The sequence below is a fragment of the Heterodontus francisci genome, chromosome 9 (genome assembly GCF_036365525.1).
Source record: "Heterodontus francisci isolate sHetFra1 chromosome 9, sHetFra1.hap1, whole genome shotgun sequence".
NCBI lineage: Eukaryota > Metazoa > Chordata > Chondrichthyes > Heterodontiformes > Heterodontidae > Heterodontus > Heterodontus francisci.
The window spans coordinates 75,505,087-75,524,956 of NC_090379.1; positions in this window are offsets into that span (position 1 = coordinate 75,505,087).

The following is a 19,870-nucleotide window of genomic DNA, read 5'->3' on the forward strand; positions in this document are numbered from 1 at the left end:
CTGGTAAGTGACAAGTAACATTCGCGCCACACTAGTGCCAGTCAATGATCATTTCCAACAAGAGAGTTCCAACAAAAGTTGACAAACTGGTCAACTACATTAAAAAGATCTTCAAGCACTGCCCTAAATCGCAAGCTTCAATACAGGCAACATGTTGAAAATGTGGCTGGAATGGCTGAAATTGTGGAACAAAACATGACACTTCTTCCAGAGCCAGTAATTACATGTTGGAATTCTTGGTTTCGAGTAGTACAGTATCATGCAGCTCACCTAAAATACTACTCAGACTTCATCTCAGAAGAGCTCACACTGACAGTGAAAACACAGGTTTTATCAGACATTGTAACCCTTCTAAATGATGCTCAGTTTAATGAGGAGGTTCAGTTTGTTGCCAAGAATGCAACACAACTGATGGATTTAATCACTTGGTTTGAATCATGCTACGTCACAATCCACAAAGCTTACAATAAAATAATAGATGGACTGTTCTGGACTGAAGAACAATCAAATGAACAACAATCTGATGACACTGAATTAAATGCCTGTGCTCAACAGGTTTTTTATTGCATGGCAAAGAAGCTCAAAAAATATTACTGCTATGGGGAAGAGTCAAGAGGTGAAGAAAAAGCAGCCTTTCAGCAGCCTTCTGCCCCATTTCTGAAAAGCTGTGTGTATCTTTGACCCTGCACGAATGTACCTGTTGATGGTGGATTTAAACTCATTTGATGTGATTCCTGGCTTTGACAAGAACTGTAGGCTGAAGATTCCTGCTTATAAAAGCATTGCAAAAGAAGCAGGTTGTACTTTCCTTGTGCTGCAGTTTTGAAACACTGTGGAATGCAAGGCTAGCACGGCGCTGTCTGATAATTCCAACAAACTCTGCTGGCATGAAGGGAGTTGTGTCTAAAAATGGACAGGTGTTCACAGCGCAGAGACAGGGAATGAAGAAAGAGACAGTTGCAGGTTGCTCCGTGCTCACATTCAACCACTGACTTCAGTGAGTAAAGAATGTGATCTGTTTATAGTCAGCATTTTACAATAGTTTTTGAATATATGATAAATGCAATTTGAAACCAGAAACTTCCCAAATCTTTTTTTGCTTTAAATAGATCATTTTCATGGTTTGCTGCGACACCATGAAATTTACGATTTAAATATGTGAAATTGTGAAATTCACGATTGTTAAAATGCTCTGACTGTGAAGTTTGTAAAATTTGACTGTGAATTTGATAGGGACCTACTTATCATAGTCTGTATCATTTCCAGTAACAGACAGCATGTTAAATAACTCTTACGCATGTTCTTCCCCATATTGCAAAAGCAAAGCGCTTTTCCCCATAGTATTGCTGAAAGCAAAACTGTCATGGTGCTCTTGAACAATTTTACCTGTTTCTTCCACCTTGAAGGATCAGAGTAAGGTTGTTACATAGATCAAATGGGATATATGAAGCAATTCTGAAGCCTGATTACAAATAGAACTGTACTTAGACAGATATAGATTTCTTGGATGTATTGGATCTGTGCTTTATTGACTCATTCCAGACATACACTGACCTACAACTAAACAAAGGCTACATAAAGTACAGGAGCTCATTAATCATAATCATACCACCTAAACCATTCCTCAATTACCCCAAATTATTCATGAGCCTCATTAATATTTTGAACCACCTCTTCATCAAATTGTTTTTTTTCTCTATAAACATTGATCATTTATTTGTGAAAAAAAGACTTGCATTTATATAGTGCCTTTCATGACCACAGGACATCCCAAAGCACTTTACAGCCAATTAAGTACTTCTGAAGTGTAGTCACTGTTATAATGTAGGAAACGCAGCAACCAATTAGCGCACAGCAAGGTCCCATAAACAGCAGTATGATAATGACCCAATAAACCGATTTTGTGATGTTGATTGAGGTCAGGACACTGGGGATAACTCCCCTATTTTTCTTTGAAATAGTGCCATGGGATCTTTTACGTCCACCTGAGAGGGCAGACAGGACCTCAGTTTAACATCTGCACCTCTGCCAGTGCAGCACTCCCTCAGCACAGCACTGGAGTGTCAGCCTTGATTTTTGTGCTCAAGTCATAGAATGGGACTTGAAGCCACAACCTTCTGACTCAGACTAACTCAACTGAGCCATAGCGGACACTTGTAGGAACAATCCGCGATTCTAGCTGCTTGCATGATGACTGCTGCTTAACCACAAAACTCCCAGCTCCCTCTCCAGTGTAGATGAGGGTAATACAGCTATAATTCTGCCGACAGTGTGCAAAGCCATTTGATTATTTAAAAGAGCAGTAAGAGGAAATAAAGAAGAATGAACTTGCCTTATAAAGCAGCTTTCATGTCTTCAAGATGTCCCAAAGCAGTTTTCAACCAATAAAATGCTTTGAAATGTAGTCATTTGTGTTTTATAGGCAAATGTGGCAGCCAAATTGTACACAGCAAGCTGCCACAAACAGCAATGAATTGAATGACCAGCCAATCTGTTTTGGTGGTGGTGTTGGTCGAGTAATAAATGTTGGCTAAGAAACTGGGAGAAATCCCTGTCCTTCTTTGCAAAAGTGCTATTTGATCTTTTATAAAATCATAAAATTGTTACAAAGCACAGAAGGAGGCCATTCGGCCTATTGTGTCTGTGCCGGCTAGCTGCAAGAGCAACTCAGCTAGTCGCACTCCCCTGCCTTTTCCCCACAGCCCTGCAAATCTTATTCCTTCGGAAAATTATCCAGTTCTCTTTTAAAAGCCATAATTGAATCTGTCCCACCACATTCTCAGGTACTGCATTCCAGATTCTAACTACTCACTGCATCAAAAAGTTTTTCCTCAAGTTGCCACTGGTTCTTTTGCCAATCACCTTAAATCAGTGTCCTCTGGTTCTCGACTCTTCTGCCAATGAGAACAGTTTCTATCTACTCTGTACAGACCCCTCATGATTTTTAACACCTCTATCAAATCTCCTCTCAGCCTTCTCTTCTGTAAGGAGAACAGCTCCAGCTTCAATCTATCCACATAACTGAAGTCCCTCAACCCTGAAACCATTCTTGTAAATCTTTTGTGCACCCTCTATAAAGCCATCACATTCTAACTAAAGTGTAGTGCTCAGAATTGGACACAATACTCCAGTTGAGGCCAAACCAGTGTTTTACAGAGGTTCACCATAACTTCCCTGCTTTTGTACTCTGTGCCTCTATTTATAAAGCCCAGATCCTGTATACTTTATTAAATGCTTTCTCAACCTGCCCTGCCACCTTCAATGATTTGTGCACATATATCCCTTGTCTCTCTGCTCCTGCACCCCTATAGAATTACATCCTTTATTTTATGTTACGCCCATCTGAACAAGCAGGCCTCAGTTTAACATATCATCCGAAAAACAGCACTTTCAACAATCACTTCCTCAGTTAGCACTGAAATGTCAGCTTAAATTATGTGCTCAAGTTTTGTAATGGGGTTTGAACCCACAATGGACTGACTGAAAGACAAAAGAGTTTCCATTGATAAGGATCCAAATTGATTTTCATTCATGGATTTGGCAATATGCATTTTTATCTGTGTTGTATTTTTAACTTATCTTCCACATTGCTAGAAAGAGCAAATGTCATCAGGTCAACTCAAATAGTTTGGATTTCTACAAGGAGCACACAGTGGTTGTTTGATGTGAACATTAGATATTCAATCCAGGTCCGTTAATAATCAGCCCTGCTGTTGTCATTAAAAATTGATGAATGGTTATTTGTTCCAATATCTTTATAAGAGATGCTGTCATATGCAGCTATTGTTTCAAGATATCTGTGCTAATGGTCGCAAGCCACCGAGACACAATTAAATAATAGACCTCAGCCAGGGGTAACCAGGGAGTTGGGCCAGATTGACTTTACAGCAAGTAGAGTTCTGTTTAAAGTATAAACCTAAAGAGAAAGCAAATGCTATCCTTTTTAAATTGAGGAATGCATATTTCATGGTATTATACCAGTTATTGATTATTTGTCTGACTGGGTAAGAACAGACACTTATTGGTTTACAGCCTGAGTGTTTGATTTGATAAAAGTCCACTGTGGGTGTTGTACAGAGTAATGGTTCTCTGCTTTCCAATCCCGGGGCTTGCTGCTGTTTACATAGCTATTGAACAGGAAAAGCATGCACTCAGGACCATAGAGGTCACAAGGTTCACTTACAGGAATGGTCAATGACACCAAACCTGAGAAATTATCTAGGTTAGGAACCCAAAAATGTGAGAGTGAATGTGGAAATGGGGACACTGCCCTGGAAATATTGTCTGCAGAAGGGGCGGCACAGTGGCGCAGTGGTTAGCACCGCAGCCTCACAGCTCCAGCGACCCGGGTTCAATTCTGGGTACTGCCCGTGTGGAGTTTGCAAGTTCTCCCTGTGTCTGCGTGGGTTTCCTCCGGGTGCTACGGTTTCCTCCCACATGCCAAAGACTTGCAGGTTGATAGGTTAATTGGCCATTATAAATTGCCCCTAGTATAGGTAGGTGGTAGGGAAATATAGGGACAGGTGGGGATGTGGTAGGAATATGGGATTAGTGTAGGATTAGTATAAATGGGTGGTTGATGGTCGGCACAGACTCGGTGGGCCGAAGGGCCTGTTTCAGTGCTGTATCTCTTAAAAAAAAATAGAAATGATTGGTGCGTATGAATTTGGTAGCTCAGTCCCATTGGCTAGATCTTCTAATTTCCCATCCACCTACTCGTCCTGAATCATTAAAAGAAAAGAATCAGTTAAAAGGCATTTGGATGCTGTGATGGTCTGTGTAAGTTTTAAGGCAGGGAGAGCAAGATGTGACAAACTATCTCCTTCACCCATTCTTAACTTTCTTATCATTGTGATGTCTTGATTAGTCACCATTGGTGTGTTCAAATTTAAGGTATGCTCAACAAATTGCCTCCCATTTTATTTGGTACTCTCTGGTCCCCCTACCTCCTTATAGCCCCCTTCCCAGCTCCCCCTTGCAACCCCTTCCCTCCACCCCTCCCCCTCGCACCCCCTCCTCCCACCGGCATCCTCCTACCCCTGTGTTGGGGCCCTAACAACCCCACTGCCTTGTGGGCGTCTTGGGAGAGACCAAGGCTAAGGGAGTAAACCCTAACAGAAAATCCGGAGCGGAACCCGTAGGCGGTCATGTGTCACCTTTGGAATGTTTCCGGCAGTTCCTGTAGCCATACCGGTGCCAAACATCGTGCTCTGCACTCCTTTGGACCCCACCAGAAAGGCCGAGAGGGGGGTTTTGACGCTTGGGCAACTCTCAACCTCCATACATTCGCCCAGGTATGCGCCATGGAGAGGTCACTCCATAGTCGCCTCACAGCGACTGAAACAACACGGAAGGCAGCAGTTACGGGTTATAAGTCCAGCTCAATTGGCGTAGAGATTGGGCGCCACAGGTTGCCTTTGTCAGTGGGAGAGGTCATCGCACCTCACTGGACAGCTACCACCCGCCTCAAACCGGGTATCCCTCAGTCAATAAGGTTCTGTCCCGCCACAGTCCACCTGCTTCAATGGGTGCTTGGAGCTCAGGGTCATTGCCCGAAAAGTGGACTGCAACACCTCACCAAACAACATGAAAAAAGGAAAGAAGGTACCTGCCCTTCGCTTTGCAAGCTGGAACGTCAGAACTATGTGTCCTGGCCTGTCGGAAGACCTTACACAAATCAACGATTCTCGGAAGACCACCATCATTAACAACGAGCTCAGTAGACTCAATGTAGACATTGCAGCACTTCAGGAGACACGCCTCCCTGCGAGTGGATCTCTAAGAGAGCAAGACTACACCTTCTTCTGGCAGGGTAGGGATCCTGAAGAACCAAGACAGCATGGAGTGGGCTTCGCCATCCGAAACTCCTTACTCAGCATGATAGAGCCTCCATCAAATGGCTCAGAACGCATACTGTCCATCCGACTGCTCACCGCCTCTGGTCCAGTACACCTACTAAGCATCTATGCTCCAACACTCTGCTCCCCACCTGAAGCTAAAGACCAGTTCTACGAGGAACTCCATAATATCATTAGTAGCATCCCCAACACCAAACACCTGTTCCTGCTGGGGTCTTTAATGCCAGGGTTGGGGCCGACCATGACTCATGGCCCTCCTGCCTTGGGCGCTATGGCATTGGAAGGATGAATGAGAATGGACAGAGACTGCTTGAGTTGTGTACCTATCGTAACCTCTGCATCAGCAACTCGTTCTTTCACACTAAACCCTGTCACCAGGTTTCATGGAGGCACCCAAGATCACGTCATTGGCACCAGCTAGACCTCACCGTCACAAGGCGAGCCTCCTTAAACAATGTTCAAATCACACACAGCTTCCACAGTGCGGACTGCGACACCGGCCACTCCCTGGTGTGCAGCAAGGTTAGACTCAGACCAAAGAAGTTGCATCACTCCAAGCAGAAGGGCCACCCGCGCATCAACACGAGCAGTATTTCTCATAGACAGCTGTTACAAAAATTTCTAAACTCACTTGTAAAAGCCCTTCAAAACACTCCCACAGGGGATTCTGAGACCAAGTGGGCCCACATCAGAGACGCCATCTGTGAGTCAGCTTTGACCACCTACGGCAAACGTGTGAAGAGGAATGCAGACTGGTTTCAATCTCATATTGAAGAGCTGGAACCTGTCATAGCCGCTAAGCGCATTGCACTGTTGAACTACAAGAAAGCCCCCAGCGAGTTAACATCCGTAGCACTTAAAGCAGCCAGAAGCACTGCACAAAGAACAGCCACGCGCTGCGCAAATGACTACTGGCAACACCTATGCAGTCATATTCAGCTGGCCTCAGACACCGGAAACATCAGAGGAATGTATGATGGCATTAAGAGAGCTTTTGGGCCAACCATCAAGAAGATCGCCCCCCCTCAAATCTAAATCAAGGGACATAATCACTGACCAACGCAAGCAAATGGACCGCTGGTTTGAGCACTACCGAGAACTGTACTCCAGGGAGAATGTTGTCACTGAGACTGCCCTCAATGCAGCCCAGTCTCTGCCAGTCATGGATGAGTTGGACGAACAGCCAACAAAATCGGAACTCAGTGATGCCTTTGATTCTCTAGCCAGCGGAAAAGCCCCTGGGAAGGACGGCATTACCCCTGAAATAATCAAGAGTGCCAAGCCTGCTATACTCTCAGCACTACATGAACTGCTTTGCCTGTGCTGGGACGAGGGAGCAGTACCTCAGGACATGCGCGATGCCAATATCATCACCCTCTATAAAAACAAAGGTGACCTCGGTGACTGCAACAACTACCGTGGAATCTCCCTGCTCAGCATAGTGGGGAAAGTCTTTGCTCGAGTCGCTTTGAACAGGCTCCAGAAGCTGGCCGAGCGTGTCTACCCTGAGGCACAGTGTGGCTTTTGTGCAAAGTGATCGACCATTGACATGCTGTTCTCCCTTCGTCAGATACAGGAGAAATGCCGCGAACAACAGATGCCCCTCTACATTGCTTTCATTGATCTCATCAAAGCCTTTGACCTCGTCAGCAGACGTGGTCTCTTCAGATTACTAGAAAAGATTGTATGTCCACCAAAGCTACTAAGTGTCATCACCTCATTCCATGACAATATGAAAGGCACAATTCAGCATAGCGGCACCTCATCAGACCCCTTTCCTATCCTGAGTGGCGTGAAACAGTGTTCTCGCACCCACACTGTTTGGGATTTTCTTCTCCCTGCTGCTCTCACATGCGTTCAAGTCTTCAGAAGAAGGAATTTTCCTCCACACAAGATCAGGGGGCAGGTTGTTCAACCTTGCCCGTCTAAGAGCGAAGACTAAAGTATGGAAAGTCCTCATCAGGGAACTCCTCTTTGCTGACGATGCTGCTTTAACATCTCACACTGAAGAGTGTCTGCAGAGTCTCATCGACAGGTTTGCGGCTGCCTGCAACGAATTTGGCCGAACCATCAGCCTCAAGAAAACGAACATCATGGGACAGGACGTCAGAAATGCTCCATCCATCAATATCGGTGACCATGCTCTGGAAGTGGTTCAAGAGTTAACCTACCTAGGCTCAACTATCACGAGTAACCTGTCTCTAGATGCAGAAATCAACAAGCGCATGGGAAAGGCTTCCACTGCTATGTCCAGACTGGCCAAGAGAGTGAGGGAAAATGGCGCACCGACACGGAACACAAAATTCCGAGTGTATCAGGCCTGTGTCCTCAGTACCTTGCTCTATGACAGCGAGGCCTGGACAACGTATGTCAGCCAAGAGCGACGTCTCAATTCATTCCATCTTCGCTGCCTCCGGAGAATACTTGGCATCAGGTGGCAGGACCGTATCTCCAACACAGAAGTCCTCAAGGCGGCCAACACCCCCAGCTTATACACACTACTGAGTCAGCGGCGCTTGAGATGGCTTGGCCATGTGAGCCGCATGGAAGATGGCAGGATCCCCAAAGACATATTGTACAGCGAGCTCGCCACTGGTATCAGACCCACCGGCCGTCCATGTCTCCGCTTTAAAGACGTTTGCAAACGCGACATGCAGTCCTGTGACATTGATCACAAGTCGTGGGAGTCAGTTGCCAGCGATCGCCAGAATTGGCGGGCAGCCATAAAGGTGGGGCTAAAGTGTGGCGAGTTGAAGAGACTTGGCAGTTGGCAGGTAAAAAGACAGAAGCGCAAGGGGAGAGCCAACTATGTAACAGCCCCGACAAACAAATTTTTCTGCAGCACCTGTGGAAGAGCCTGTCACTCTAGAATTGGCCTTTATAGCCACTCCAGGCACTGATTGACAAACCACTGACCACCTCCAGGTGCTTACCCGTTGTCTCTCGAGATAAGGAGGCCAAAGAAAGAAGAAAGAAGAAAGAAAGAAAGGTCCTTGCAAATAATAGGGTTGAACACTTTGTCTTCATACTACTTTCCAAAACACCAGGGAAAAAAAAACAACTGAAATCTCCAGCATTGTGGTTTGCCATTTATAAGGTGCAGAGGTAGGATCATGTAATTGAAATCAACATCAAAAAGGAGTTGGAATATTTTTCCAAATGATCTCTTTCATCACCTCCCCCTCCTCCAACACCACCCCCAATGGCGATAGTACTGAAGCATAGCTCTGACTACTGGTGTGTAGGAACTACCATTCAGCTGAAGAATGAAGAAGACAGCATGAATCAGGTGCTGTTTCTATCAATCCAGATTTCCTAATATATTAATAGCACTTTAAATTCTCTCTATCACATATTTTTATCCATTGGAACATAAACCCTAATATGAGTGTGGATTTGATTCAATATATTGCTTTATGTGGCACAAGTGCATTGATTCTAGCATGTGTCTTTGTGAGTATTGAACTGAGACTGCTGAGAATTGTATGATATTTAAAAGGCCCATGGACAAAAGAAATAGTATAAATAATGTAACATACTGGAATCAGATCAGTTATGCAGGCAACTCTGTGTCTCAGAAGCATAGTTTGTTTATGGCCTTTATCAAAATACTCAGCACCATGTAGGATGTAACCTCTTCTTTTGACCGGTTATGCTACGGTTGGGACACAAGAATTACAAGAATCAGTGAGAGCTGTCATGCATACCAGAAGGGTAATGGTACAGCATAGGGATGGGCAATAAATGCTGGCGGAGCCAGAGACGCCTACATCCGAGGAATGAATAATTTTTAAAAATCACAGACTAACTCTAAAGCCTTATGAAAAACAGACTTTATCTTTAAAAAATGAACCTTTATTTTCAACAGTCTGACAAAGACAATGGACAAATCTTCAAAGCCAAAAGGTGATAATGAAACCCATCTTAAACCTATCCTAAAAACATTCCAGAATTGAATGTCTTATTCTGAAACAAAGGAGGTGTGAAGTAGCCAGTCCTGAGCTAGTGTGCAATCACCATGGGGAAGAGAGGAGAATGTCTCCTATCAGGAGGTGAGAGGTGACACAGTTTCACCTTTTAAAGAAACAGCCAGAGAGAGAGAGAGACTGACACAGAAGGTGAGGCTACTTGTAACAATTTGAGTTCCAGCCAAGCCAGGAAGCACAGTGCCCTGCTGAAAAAATCCGACATCTACAGTATACAGCAGTGAGAGCTACAAATAACCCACTATCTTCAAAAGAAGTTCAATCAAGAAAGAAATTTACAATCATCTCAGGCCTACATCCATCTAGAACTTGATTTTCAAGAGAATTCAACAGGTTTATCTCAACCATTCCCTCCACTGTGTGCAAGCAAATGCGTGAGTGCATACGGTTACAACAATTTCGGGATAAGGTGTATTGGTCAATATACAATTGACGTTCTGTTTTTAAAACCTACAAGAAAACCTGTTGCTGTCTGTTTATTTGAGAAATGAAACACCAAGGGGCGAAACTCTAATACAAATACACTTGCTGCTGTCAGGTGAGGAGTTGAACAGTGGGAACCACCCATGTTACATACACCATGTGGCCATAACAGAGTGCACTCAAATATCTGAATTGAATATTAAGCTTTATAAGATCAGACATACAATGCAAATTCTATTCTACTATGGACTATGTAGCACCTACAATAAAAGTTCTAAGCAGATTCAAAGAAAAATCACGGAGACCAATGGTTTCTCCCACTCTCTCTCTCATATACACACACATACACAATTATATGTTTCAAACAGAGTACAAGCCCTTCTTAGTGTACCATGCAATACAATGCCCTTCTTAGTCTACTCTTAGCAACAAAGATGGTTCAGCAATACAAGGCCCAAATATGTTCTAAATAAATGGTCATACAATCACCCCGGGGTGGCTAACTCCTGTTGATTGTAGATATCCATCTGATGATGGGTCGGGCTCCTTTAATTATTCATGGGGCAACGGGTTGGATTCCCTTTAAATAGCTAGTTCTGAGCCCAAAACTTCCAAAGATGAGTCGAATTCCCTCTTTGTGATTCTCCTTTGGCTACAGCTTTCCTTCCATGATCAGTCAGATTCCTTCCTTGTCTTCATTAACGAGATTACCATAACAGCTTCTTTTATACCTTTTTTCCTTTCAATGATGGACAGGAGGTTACATCACCCAGGCTTCATTGACCTATCTATGATAGCCTTATATCATGATAACTAATAATGTATTGCATTTTCGTTTAAAACTTAAGGTTAAAGCCCACATAACACTGTCCACATTACTGAAACTTTCAGTAAATTCCATTATGTGAAGACCAAAGTAACAGTTGATTGGCTCGATAGCTCACGCAAATCTCAACCATCTAGCAGGCAAACTTTCTGATAAGGATTGTTTATTGAAGAGGCCCATTGAGTTCTGTTTCATCTCATCAAGGCCTCATCGTTTACACATACATCTCCTTTAGCTACACAATGTCTTTATTCTTTTATGATAGCTCTGCATGATTTTGCTGCTTTGCAACACTTCAGCGGGTTTTTAATTTTAAGGCAAGCTTTCCCCCAATCAGCATTGTTCCCAGCTTCCAAAAAGCATTATTTGATAGGAGATATGTCAGACATTAAAATGTTATTCTGTTAGACATTGTGACTTTGTCTGCAGTGAGTTTGCATAGTGGTGACAGAGCCTGCAATGTCTGGTGACAGGTACAGTAATGATGATCAGAGGTTGGGAACACTTTATTGCAGAGTAGAAGGACTGGTATAGATGGAGTTGAGTACAGTTGATGTGGGGTTGGGTTCAGGGTTGAGTTCAGGGTTGCGGGGGAAAGAGTAGATCAACTGACACATCGGTTAATCACCCTTACCGAAGAGCTCTGGCAGCAGGTTGGTGCTGTTGCCCTCATGCTGCTACTCCATTCTCACTGTCCTCAGATCCTTCCTCATCAGATGATGAAAAGTCTTAATGTGCAGGCTCCATTTCCTGTCCCAACAACATTGTACAGGAAGCGGCAGACAAACAAAATCCAGGACATTTTCGGTGGGCTGCAGAAAACTCGCAAACCTGTCTAGGCTTTGCCTGAAGACTCTAATGGTCTGCTCAATGATGGCTTTGGTGGTCCCACAGCTTAGGCTGTATCTCCTTGAATGTGGGTTTCATAAAGGTGTGATGGACCAGGCGTAATAAGGAAAGCCCTTGACCCCAAGTAACCAGCTGGTTCAAAGAGTTGGGGGGGTGGGGGGATGGAGAAGAGCAGCACTCCATAGATATCATAACAGCTGCCAGGAAAGTGAGCACAGACCTGAATAATGCGCTGGTGGTGATCATTCACCAGCTGAACATTAAGAGAGTGGAAGGCTTAACCATTCACAAAGGCTGCTGGCTCATGGGGAGGAGCCCTGATGGCCACATAGGTGCAGTCAATCACAAATTCAGCTTAAAGGAAGCCTGCTACCCGAGGAAATCCTCCAGTCCTTTCTTGGTGGCTGCTAGCATGCAAGAAGAATATAAGTTAGTTGGTCCTTGGCAAAGATGGTGTCCAGTGACGTGTGATGCAGGTCTGGAATGCAAACTGGCTAACATGACTGATGTAACCTGCTGCAGCCTTGAAATAGCTTGAGGAGAAAAAAAGAGCCTGAGGGCCATAATTACATTCACTGCCACAGTCAATGCATCGTCTGCTGGGAGAGTGGATTTCGGGTCTTGCTGTACAAGGATGCAAAGGTCTGCAACAGCCTCTCTGTGAAAGCACAACCTCTGACTGCACTGGTCATCAGAAAACCGAAGGTAGGTGGCTCTGGACATTAGATCCTATGGACAGAGTAAAAACATCTGTGAGCAGCGCTCCGCCATTGTGGTCCCCTCAGGGCCCCAATTACAGATCCCTGAGTTTGCAGACCTGCTGCTGCTACTTTCCTTTCACTTCTTCCTCCAAACAGATTAAACTGGTCAACATCAATTCCATACTGATCACTGTGCTGTCCCTCCCTGAGGTTGTTGAAGACTTTGATGCAGAGATTGAACGATTTCAGGACAGAAAAGAATGAGCCAGATCAATTGCTAACAGATCCCAACGATCTGAGTACTTGCGAGTAAGTTTCCTTTCAAATAGTACTTTCAAATGAAGCTGTACCAACTTGCAGTGTCATGAAGATGCTTTCATTTTTAATGTTTTTTGAGGACTTGTGTTTAAAAGACTGTGGAAAATATCTGAGGAAATGATGGACTTGTTTTTTTTAAAAAAGGGTCACTGGAAGAACACTTGGGACTTTGTTCAAAAACAAACACTTGCTGGAAGTCACACATCTTAAGCTAAGTAAATAGCCAGAGCCTTAGGGACTATGGAACTATTTGGAGTTGTTTACAGAGAAGTCACATGTCTAGATTTATGGTGGTCAGGAGTTTTTCTTTCATTACTGGATTGTTTGGAGTGTAGTTGGTGTGTATCCTGCTAAGAGAGAAGTCACCCAACTCATCCTTTGCCATCTGTGTTGAAAAATCTTCTGAGAATCCAGTGTGATAGCTGAACCCACTGATACAATAATTCTCCTGAAAAGCCTGCAAGACTACTTCTCAATGACTCCTGAACAGAACTGACCCAGAAAGATCCCAATGCCAGCCAGCTATGTGTGCCTGGATGCCAGACCGAAAGTCATCTGGAACATTTCCTATCTTATCCTTTATTTCTTCAAGAATTAATGATTATTTGGCCAAAGTATTTTGTTTCAGTAATGTTGATCTCTGCAGAGAAAGCTTTTTTTTATTTTTTTCTTGAACGTGTATGTGTGTGTGTGTGTGTGTACGTGCATGTTGGGTTATTTAGAAGGGAATATATTTATACTTCCATATTTCAACCTGGGTGTCAATAGCTTTCCATCTTTATTGAATAAGTTTTGACTTATAATAAATAATGTTGCTGTTTATTAAGGAAACCTGGTAGTGGATTTGTACTCTGAAATGGCTAGATAAAAGTATATAATTGGCCATATCTATAACTGGTTAAAATATTTTTAAATATATGTTGTGACCAGTGGAGTAGTGGGACAAGCGGGAGACAGTGCGCTCCTCCAACCTCAGTCGTAACAGTAGTAACACTCTAGTTCTACTGTTTCCAGTGAAAATTGCATTGAGAGTCCAATGAAGTTACAGGACCCCGATTTAAATATATCTTCAATGGACACCTGGCTGCCTAGTGAAGGGCTGATTGAGAGTGGAAGTGGGTTGGTAGAAACAACACAGCAATTTTCAAAGTGCCTCTGCCTCATTCCCACCCAGTTAAAATCAGCCCCTGTATATACAAACTGTATAACTTATCTCTGTGCTGATTTCTTTCCTGAGTAAACAGACTGTCCTTTATTCAAATCAGCCTGTCGGCATGCAGCAACCCCTGTAATTCTTTTGGCAGTAGTGTAATTCACAAATCCAAGATCCAGCAAACATATTTTTCTAGCAAATAGCCAAATATATTATAAAAATGGTGATTTTACGGCTAATTATGTGCAAAGCTAAATAGATCAGTGATCTTTCAGTCATGAGCAATATGGACAAATACAAGATAATTTCAACACAAGAGAACTAGATAACTATGTATCAAGGAGGCCATTTAGCTTACCTTACTTAATCCATCCAGAGATATGCTACACTCCCCCCACCCAATGCATAATGCCATTATGTCAGAAATGATTCTTGGGTTTTCTATCTGGGAGTCCATTCCATGTATGAATCGCTGCTCGTGTAAAGAATTTTATATCAGTCCTAAATCTACCCTTTTCTAGCCTGAACTTGTGTTCCCTTGCCCTACTCATGCAGTTTACTTTGAAGTGCTTTTCTGCATTTATTATTTCCATACCATTAACCGTCATAAACCTCTATAAGATCACCTCTCAGAAAAAAACAACTTTCTCTAGTCTTTCCTCTACCTCAGACCTCTTTCTAGGGATCAGTCTTATGGTTCTTCTCTGGACTATCTTCAATAAAATCACAAGATTCCAGGTTCAAGCCCCACTTCAGAGCTTGAGCACAAAAATCAAGGCTGACACTGCAGTGCTGCACTGTCAGAGGTGCTGTCTTTCGGGTAAGACATTAAACCATTTTTAAAAATGGCTCCTTTTTTATTAAGGTTGCCAATTCCTGTGCTATACTGAGGATCCATCTGTCTGCTTGGGTGGATGTAAAAGATCCCATGGCACTATTTTGAAGAAGAACAGGGGAGTTATTCCTGGTATCCTGGTCAATATGTATCCCTCAATCAACATCATAAAAACTAATTATCTAGTCATTATCACATTGCTGTTTGTGGGAGTTTGCTGTGTGCAAATTGGCTGCCACGTTTCCTACGTTACAACAGTGACTACACTTCAAAAGTACATCATTGACTGTAAAGCACTTTGAAACATCCAGTAGTCCTGAAAGGTGCTATATAAATGCAAGTCTTTCTTTCTTTCTTTACAAGAATGTCTTCCTTGTGTCTCAGTGACCAAAACTAGACACAGCACCAAACCACAATACAGTTTGATCATGACTTCCTCTGACTTGTATTCTGCTGTTCTGGCTATAAGTCTCAACATCCTATTGTTTTAGCTGATTGCTGCCCTGCATTGGTTGGACATGTTGAGTGTTTAGTTTATTAAGATTCCTAAGCCATCCTGAACCACTTCAGCACCATTCATGCAGTATGTGTCACCTATTTTTTTCCTTTCTTTACACTGTACCTTACACTTGTTGGTATTAAGATTGTATCTGCCATTTTCCACCCACCTATATATTTTGTCCGACTGATTCTGTAATTTGAGTTGCTTCCTCCAAATCCATTGTCCCTCCTATTTTTATATCATTGGCCCACTTTACTAATTTTTGTTTAGTTTCTATATCCAAGTCATTCTTGAAGTCCCCTCTCAGTATTCCCCCACACTACCACATAACTCCTCTAACAAGTATACATTATTTTCTTACCCTTCAACCAATTTCTTATCTGTTGCCAAGATTTTTCTTTATCCCCACAGTTTTGAGCTTGATGACCACCCTTTCATACAGAACCAGTCCACAGTCCACTGAGAATATTACTTCCTCAAAGAAGTAAAGGAGGACAGTCAGGCAGGATCATTCCATTCTGACTCATGTTGACTGCTGTTTAGGTATTTTTGTGCAGATAATCCTCCTGATAGTCAATTCCATTATTTTACACGGATATGTAGTAAGACTATGGGCATGATTTTCACCCTTTCAAGAAAATCCTATATGCCAAATGAGAAATATTAATTTAATTGGTTGGAAATTTACATTAGACTTTTAATGGAAAAAAATCCTACAGTAACTTTAAAAGAAAACTGGCAGCCAAGATGGCCACCACAATTTGCATCTGAAACACCTTTGCACCTTCAAAGGGCCAACTGCAGACAGAAGTCTGAGGAGTCCTGGACCCAAAACAATGGCTTGCTCTAAGTAATTGAATTAGCTAGGATTGTTTCATTAGCACAGCGGTTAAGGTCATCCTGACACATTGACTTTGAAAGAGCAAACCCCTCCGAGTGTAAATATTGGCATCCTGGAACCTATGGAGACAATTCTGAACCTTATATCTCATTAAAACAAAGGGGATTGAGAGAACCATCTGACCGTCTGTCCATCTCTGAAAAAAGAGTTTTGTTACACTCACGGAAGACAAGCAGTAACTGAGACTGCAGCAGCAGAGAAAGCTGTGTGCTTCCCTTTCTCTCTCCCCAGAAAACATCAAGTTTGAAAACCGTGTGCGACTGTGGACCCTCCAAACCTACAAACTGCTACAGTCAGTGATCAGGGGAAGAGAGCCAACTACAATTCTGCCTTCAAGAAACCCCTGAGCAAAGCAGGTCAACCACAAAGTGCACTTTGACCAGCGAGGACTTCACGAATACAGCTTTAGCCGAGGACTACTGGATCATCCACTTCACAGACTGTGTATTTAAGTTCCATTTATTCTGGACTTTTATCCAACCACCAAATCTATTTTTCCCTCTGCAATCTATTTGTATGTGTGTGATTCTTGTGTGAATGTGTGTTTGAATGTGTAGCATATTTGTTTAGTATTTTTAAATTGGGGTTAGAGTGTTAAGTAAAATAACACTTCAATACCTTTAACTCACTTAGATGATCAATCTTCTCTCTCAGATTAGTTCCACAATACATAAATGAAGCCTTAATCACAGGATCCGTTGACATGTCCATTTTCACCAACTTCTTGATAATCGCAGCTGGGATTTGAGTTTCAAGTTTTGGTAAACCCAGTCCTCCGTTCCTGTTTTTTGAATATAATAAACCATTGGCAATTTCTGATGGAAGATGTAAAATCCCCTTAACTGCTTTTTAAATTACCCTATCCAAATTAAAGTATTTTGTGATACTTCCTTTAAAATTAGATGATAGAAAGCCTGTCCGATTGGTTCTTTCACGATCACAGTATAGGTAAAAAGGTAAAACACTCACAGAGGTGGTAAGCACAACCACTGTTTAAAAGGAATAAACCCTGTTGTGGTCAAATAAGAGGAAGGGCAAGAGGGGAGCCTGAGATCCCCTCCTCACCAGGCCATAACAGAAACAAGGGGGCTATCGTCCGGGATTGTAACCCAACGACAGACAAGAAATTGGAAGTGGGAAATCAAATTGATCCCTGGTAAAAAAAAACTTCAGTACAGGTTTTCTTGTGTTTCAATGCTAGCATACTAAGGCCACACTCAAGGCCAGTACCTTCCCAAGCCAGAGTGACGTAACTTGGGTTAGGTTAAAGACCCCGTCTATTGAAGAGTTGAGGGATATAGCTGGACAGTTAGGGATTACTTTCCATGCAAAAGCTAAGAAATCCAAAATCCTAAGACTTGTGGCCACCATTTTTCACTTGAATCTGAAGATTCAGAAATAGGATTAGCGTCAGAAACAGACAGGGTAATGTAATCCCTGCCTTTGCTAGCTCACCCCTCCCTATCTCTGCAATCTCGTCCGTCCCACAACCCTCCAAGATATCTGCACTCGTTTAATTCCAGTCTCTTGAGTATCCCCAGTTTTAATTGCTCCACCATTGGTGGCCCATGCCTTCAGCTGCTTAGGCCCTAAGCTCTGGAATTCCCTCCGTAAACCTTTCTGCCTCGCTACCTCGCTTTTGTCCTTTAAGACACTCCTTAAAGCCTACCTCTTTGACCACGCTTTTGGTCATCTGACCTAATATCTCTTTATGTGGTTCGGTGTCATATGTCATTTAATAATGCCCTTGAGAAGCCCTTGGGACATTTTACTATGTTAAAGGTGCTATATAAATACAAATTGTTGTTGAAAAATCAAAGGAATAATTGGGTCCAGCAACCACAAGCTTTGTAACAGAAATAACTTTATAATAAAGAAAATATAACTAGGATGGAGTGTACATATTTAAATTTTCACTTACATTACATAGGAATCTGCATGCACTGTAGAGTGAAATGTATAAACAAGGTTGTCTGATTTTCACGTCCAGCCTGTTATGGGAATCGGGAACTTTGAAGATTCATGATGAATTCTCTGAGGCATTTCAATAGTGTGTAAGAGCAACAAGCAGTCTGGCAGGATTTGCACCTACAGCCCTGTGCATGCAGTAAATTTACAGCAATGTTTCCAGACCCACTGAGCTGCCCAACCAGCACTGAGAATTCTAATGATGGATTGGATGAATTGGATTTCATGGTCCTCATTCATGGACAAATTCTGTTGAATTTGAGCATCTGGCTATATGAAGTTGGTGGGGTTGTTGATCCAGTGAAGTTTTGTACCTGTGGGCTGACAGTTGGTTAATTAGATAACTGTAACACTTTATTGTAACATTAAGGTATCAAGTGTACTGAATGCAACAATTTTAGGTTGATCCCATACCAGGCATCTGATGTAAGGGAGAAGATCCTCTGTTTATGATCAGGGTGTGTGTCTTCTAATCTCTGCCCTAACTATGTAATACAAAATTGGCCTCAGAATCCACTCACATGGCTGCCGCTCCAAACCCAACCAATACTATTGGTTTTATTTGGATCTCAAGCTCTTCTCTTCTGTCTCTTCCCCTTTCTGTTGCCCAGCTATGCCTCCTTTCAGTTCTCTATCTCTACCACAACTCATGACAACTTCTCTGCCTTGCTATCCTCCTGCCCCCATTCTAAGCTTGTTTTCTCCTAAATAAGTCAGCAGCTACATTATGTGCCTCTCTTGACAGTCTCTTAAGACCATTCAACACAGCTGTCTCCTCACAAGCAACAATCTCAACTGCTCCATCCTCCTCTCTCCAACTTTTCTGCCCAGTTCATCCACTGGGGTCTAACCTTTCCAAACTCCTTCCGATCTCGCTCACCCCACCCATCACTACTCCACTATCTTCATAAACCCTTCTCTCCTTCTGCTTCCACTGTCACCTCCAACAAGAGCGAGGAGCTTGTGAATTTCTTTGTCATTAAGCTTGGGAGCATCTACTCAGCTGCCTCTGCTGCTGCTTTCTCTTCTTTTTTTCCACCAAGTTAATCCACCACCCTCACCTCCCCCAACACCCCAGATGTTCCCCCATCCATCAAATTCCTGACTTGTGCCTTGTAGATGGTGAACAGGCTTCGGGGAGTCAGGAGGTGAGTTACTCACTGCAAAATTCCCATCCTCTGACCTGCTGTTGTAGCCACAGTATTTATGCGTCGACTCCAGTTCAGTTTATGGTCAATGGTAACCCTTAAAATGTTGATAGTGGGGGATACAGTGATGGCAATGCCATTGAGTGTCAAGGGGAGATGGTTAGATTCTCTCTTGTTGGAGATGGTCATTGCCTGGCACTTATGTGGCGCCAATGTTACTTGCCAATTCTCAGACTAAGCCTGAATGTTGTCTAGGTCTTGCTATATATGGGCACAGACTGCTTCAGTATCTGAGGAATTGCAAATTGTACTGAACATCGTACAATCATCAGTGAACATCCCCACTTCTGACCTTATGATGGTCATTGATGAAGCAGCTGAAGATGGTTGGGCCCAGGACAC